Source organism: Petaurus breviceps, unplaced genomic scaffold (assembly GCF_028583685.1).
Source record: "Petaurus breviceps papuanus isolate PSGF00001 unplaced genomic scaffold, PetGlider_PUasm1.0 126, whole genome shotgun sequence".
Classification (NCBI taxonomy): Eukaryota; Metazoa; Chordata; class Mammalia; order Diprotodontia; family Petauridae; genus Petaurus; species Petaurus breviceps.
In genome coordinates, this window is record NW_027185655.1 from 32,037,147 (window position 1) to 32,042,820 (window position 5,674).

Below are 5,674 nucleotides of genomic sequence, written 5' to 3' on the forward strand. Positions count from 1 at the left end.
CTCTCTTTCTGTTTCTCTGTCTCTCCCTCTCTCTCTCTCTCTCTCTCCTAATCCTGGGTATCAACTACCTGCTAGCCATCTTGATTGTATCTTTTTCAGTCCCAAGATCATTCCTCTTTTCAGAGAAAACAGAAGCAAAATAAACAATGAACACCTCTCCCTTCTCTCTGCTAGAAGTTATCATTATGCTACCCTCCCCAAGTAGTCATAGCATCATAAATTTTGAGCTGAAAGGGTCCACAAACATTGTCTAGTCCAACTTCCTAATTTTGCAGATAAGGAACTGATGATCAGAGAGCTTAAATAACATTCTCACAGTTATACATCCAATATGTTTGATTGTGAAGATATCCTTTCTAGTCAAAAACTGACTGTAAGAGTCTGTCCATTCCCATCTCATGTTTTCATCAACAGTACCTTCAGTATGTTCATAAACCATTTCCTGGGGAGTAAGGTGTTCAGAGAAGACTAGTCCCTCTGGCCTGAGGGCTGCTGAGCCCTTTCCAGGGCTGCTTTCCACCATTGGTATCCACCTGATTCACCCAACTCTCACCTGTGATTCCAAGAAGCTATAGCATGTGTAGCAGTCACACCCCAATAAATTGTTTAGGCAGACAGACTAAACCAGGCTGAGGGGAACTGAGACAAACTCATCGGTGAGTTAGGGAGGTGTCTACCTGAAGCATGTGAAGACTTCCTCTGGTAGAATGGGAAGATGAGAACATGACCCAAGAACTATGAAGGTAGTGGAAGCAGGTGCTATGAAGCACTTAGAGCTTGACTAGACAGTGAAGATTCCAAGTTCATTCACTGCATTTCAGGCTTTGCCAGTCATCTTGACATTTGTCTTGCCACTGGGCTTTGGTGACTTTGGAAGTAGAGCAAGGCTTACAACTTCGTGAGAATCAAAAGATGTCATTTTTACCAACTTCCAAGTCCTATGACAGGCAATGAGGAAGCATCAGGTGCGGACACACTGGGAGCTGTAGTCACAACCCTGCACACAGGCAGCCCAGGCCATAAGGTCATCATCTTCCCGGAAAGAGCAGTGGGATTCAGAACCCCCTAGATGTATGAGCAGTGTTTGTGAAGGACTACACTATTCACCTTCTGGTGTGAGGAGGGGGCTAGAAAAGATGTCCTTAAAATTATCCCTTTCATCCAACCATGGCCTTCTTGCCACAGGAGGCAGGGATCCCACCTTGCAGTCAAAGCACCAAAATAAATGTACAAAAACTTTTTCAAAGATGGTTCCACTCACCATTGGTACATGAAATGTGTACACACTTAAAAGACAAGACAAAATCTAGTAGACCTGAAAGACTGCAAGAAAACTCAGTAGGTATTGCATTCAAATAGCAGCCCTGAGTGAAACAAGACTGGTAAATGAAGGCCACTTTAGTGAAGTTGGAGCTGGATTAACATTTTTTTTTCCTTCTGTGGCCACCGTGATGGAGAGTGGTGTGAAACTGGTGTAGGTTTTGCAATCAAAACTAATCTAGTCAACAGGCTTGTATGCCTCCCAAAAGGAATGAATGACAGACTCATGATAAGGCAATTGCCACTTACAGGAAAGTGCAATGCCACTTTCATCAGTGCATATGTTCCCACTGTGATGAACCCTGATAAGGTGAGAGAAAAATTTATGAAGACTTAAAGACTCTCATCATCAATATGCCAAAAGAGTACAAACTTGTAATTCTGAGTGACTTTAATGCAAGAGTGGGCACACACTATCAGACAGGGCAGGGAGACCTTGAGAGGAATGGAGTAGGAAATAGCAACAGCAACTATTACTTACTAGTGAAGACTTGTGCATCTCATGACCTTCTCATCACCAACACGGTCTTCCATTTACCTAAATGCAATAAAACTCTGTGAATACACCCTCACAGCAAACATTGGCATATAATAGAATATGTCATTGTAAGGAGAGGAAAGAGACTGGATGTGAGAGTGAGAAAGGCAGTTGGTGGTTCAGAGTGCTAGAGCAATTATAGAGCTATCTTTTCTATGCCAAACATTTGCATTCAACAAAAGTGGGCAGCCCCAAGGGAAGATGAGTACCAGAAGACTTAATGTCAACAGATTAGAGCACTACTCCAAAAGGGAAGAGTTCATTGCTAAGTTGGAGGGGAAACTGAGCCAAAACACAGTTGACAACAGTGGAAGAGAAAAGAAAGGGACAGCTTTTAGAGATTTGGTATACAGCGCCTCATTTACTCATCTGGGTCAGAACACTCATGAACACCAAAATTGTTTTGACAAAAATATTGAGGAAATTCAGGAGCTGCTAAATGAAAAACAAGAACTCCACAAGGTTTACCAGCAGGATAGTTTGTCTGTCTCTAAGAAGGTAGTTTTAACTTCATCAAAAGTAAACAGATGAATCTTAGGTAGCTGCAAGACTCTGATCAGTAAGAAGGAAGATGAAATTCAGTTTTATGATAGTAACAATCCAAAGGGTTTTTATGACACACTGAATGCTATTTATGGGCCAAAGACCTATGGTGCTTCTTAACTACTCAGTGCTGATGGAGCCACATTAATTAGTGATAAGGACATGATCCTAGAGAGATAGGCTGAGCAATTCCATGGGGTTCTCAACAGATCATCTTCAATCAATGTTCAAGCCATTGACCATTTACCTAAGGTTAAAGTCAATTCCTCTCTAGTCAAACTTCCAACTGAAGAAGAGATTTTGAAAGTCATTCAGCTTTTCTCCTGTGGCAAAACTCCTGGTACTGATTCTCTATTCTAGGTGAGATTTACAAGGCAGGGGGTCCACTGATGATGCAAAAGTTGACAGAAATTTTCCAGGTTATATGGCAAGAAGAGCTTATTTCCCAGGAGTTCAAGGATGCCTCCATTGTCCATCTCTACAAGGAAAAGGAAACAGGGTGTTCTGTGACCATCACAGGGGGGATCTCTCTCTGAGTCACTGCCAGCAAAATTTTTGCCAGAGTCCTCCTTGGATCCTTTGCCTGGAAGATGATCGTTTACCTCAGAGCCAGTGTGAGTTCTGAAAAGACTGAGAAACATTTGATACAGTGTTTACTGATCAATAACTGCAGGAGATTTGCCAGGAGCAGAGCAGAAATCTATATAGTGTTCATTGATCTAACCAAGGCCTTTGAAACTGCCAAACATGAGGAGCTGTGCAAAATTATGGCAAAATTTGTTCCCCTGGAGAATTTCATCAATATTATGCATCAGTTTCATGATGGATACTTGCATGAGGTTCTGAATAATAGACAATGCTCACAAGCTTTCCCAGTCACCAAAGTAGTGAGACAAGGCTGTGTCCTTTCTCCCATGCTTTTTACCATGATGCTTTCAGCAATATTGTTGGATACCTTCAATGAGGATAAAAATCCATCAAGGTCTGTTACTACACTGATGGTAAATTATTTAACTTGAAAAGGCTAAAAACCAAGACTAAAGTGGAGAAAGAGCTGGCGTTCAAAGATGATTGCACATTCAGTACAGATTCTGAGAGTGAGATGCAGCAGAGCATGAATCGATTCTCTGCTGCTTGTGCTGATTTTGGCCTAACAACACCAAGAAAACAGAGGTTTTCCACCAGCCAGCAGCACACCATCCATGTGGGGAGCCATCAGTTTACAGAAAATAGAAATTCTGAATGCTGTGGACAAATTCACTTACTTTAGCAGTATACTTTCCAGGGATATATACATCAAAAATGATTTTTACATATCCATTTCCTGAGTTAGCTCAGTGTTTGGGAGGCTCTAAAGGGAAGTGTGGAAGAGAAGAGGTATTATGTTGCCTACCAAACTGAAGGTCTACAGAGTTGTTATGCTGACCTTATTGTTCTATGCTTGTGAAACCTGGACAGTATGTCAGTGCCATGCCAGGAAACTGAATCACTTCTATCTGAACTGTCTTAGGAAGATTCTGAAGATCTCCTGGCAGGATAAGGTATTGTACACTGAGGCCCTTTCTTGATCCGACCTGCCAAAGAATCAGACTCTACTGCAGAGAGCACAACTCTAATGAACTGGCCATGTTGTTCAATTGTAGAAGAATGTTTGCCTAAAAGACTATTTTAAAGATAACTCATACAAGACAAATGCTCACATGGAGATCAGAAGAAACAATACAAGAACACTCTCAAGGTTTCTCTGAAGAAATCTGATTGTGAGACATCCATGACCTTTTATGCTCTCTTGGAATCTTCTCTTTGAGATATCTTGAAGGTAGATCTGATGACATTAAAATTATCCCTTTCCGCATGAATAGCTTTGGTGTGTTTTTAATAAAGTCCTGCCTCTCTCCCCAATATTATCTTGTTTACTGTAATTTCCACTTCCCCATTTTACAGAACAAATCCTTTTATTCGGGTGATTTGTTTCATGAAGTTTGGATTCAGTCAAAGGGCCATGCCTGAGGACCTATAGGGCCATGTGTGGCCTCAAGGCTGCAGGTTCCCTGATCCTGCCTTAGACTAATAGTATTTAAAGCAGCAGATATATATGATTCTGGCCTGGTATCCTTCTCTGAGGAGAGCAGAGCAGTGGTCTGCAGGCTCCAATCTCCTGCTTTACTTCCTGACAGAAATTAAAGTCTCCCTTGGAGAAGGTGGGGGGAGAAGAGACTAGAGATGTCTATTCTGCCTACCTTTGAGACATGTAATAACCCCATGCTATGTTCAGGGGACAGCCTTCTCTACATTGGTGAGAAAGAAATCTAGAGAGAGATGAAGGAGTGAACATGGTTGGCTTAGGGACTTTCCTGAAATGGAAATTCTGTAAGTAACTGACCAATCAGAAGAAGAGGGGGTTCATAGGATATAAGATCTTCCCTGCTCATTAATCGGTCTCCTGTGGAGCCCATTAGGGAAGCTTGTTTAGTGGAGGTTTGCCTGTAGGAAGACTTTCACACCTTTTGTCAATTTCTAACTAGGCACTGAGTCATGAGGGTTGTGATGCCCTCTGACTCTAAGAAGGGTATATATAGCCTAACTTTAGCATTTGCTTTGGGGCTCACTGATTGGTAAAGTTTTCTTGTGATTTGACCAGATGAGACTCTGGATAGTCATTAAGGAACACCTCCTCTTCTCTCCTCCCACTTTGAAAAACCCAGATGCTGGTGCTTCTCTTTCTGGTAACTAAGTATGTGTCTCACATTGGTCAGACAGTTGGATTGATCTGTACTAATTTCTCAGATAGTATTTTCTCTATTTTCTTTGTATTTTCTCTAAAGTTCAGGGTGCTGACTTTCCCCTTGAACTAGTGAATGTACTTTTAAAAAATTGTCAACCCCTCAAATACCTGGCTTATCCTAGTAAAGGAGATCTAAGAACCTGTGCTGCCAGCCATCCTGGGTGTGCCAGTGTTGTTGCTGCTATGCAGGGCAACAAGAGTGGAAGCATGTTCCAGAGTAAGACAGCTGCTGAAATATGATGCTGGAGACATCTTGCAGGGTGAAGAGGCTCTTGGTGAAGAAAGCCATTCAGAGAAATAAGATCAGAGTCTGGAGAGGAATGAAGGGATTCCTGTCCGTGCTGTTGTTAGACTTCCCTTAATAGGTTGTAAACATCTTGAGGGCAGGGATAGTGTCTTATATGACAAAAATGCTGAATAAATCTTTATTGGATTAAATTATATCCAATTTACCTAGGTTTTACTTTTGTAAGAATGGTGTGGGGGGG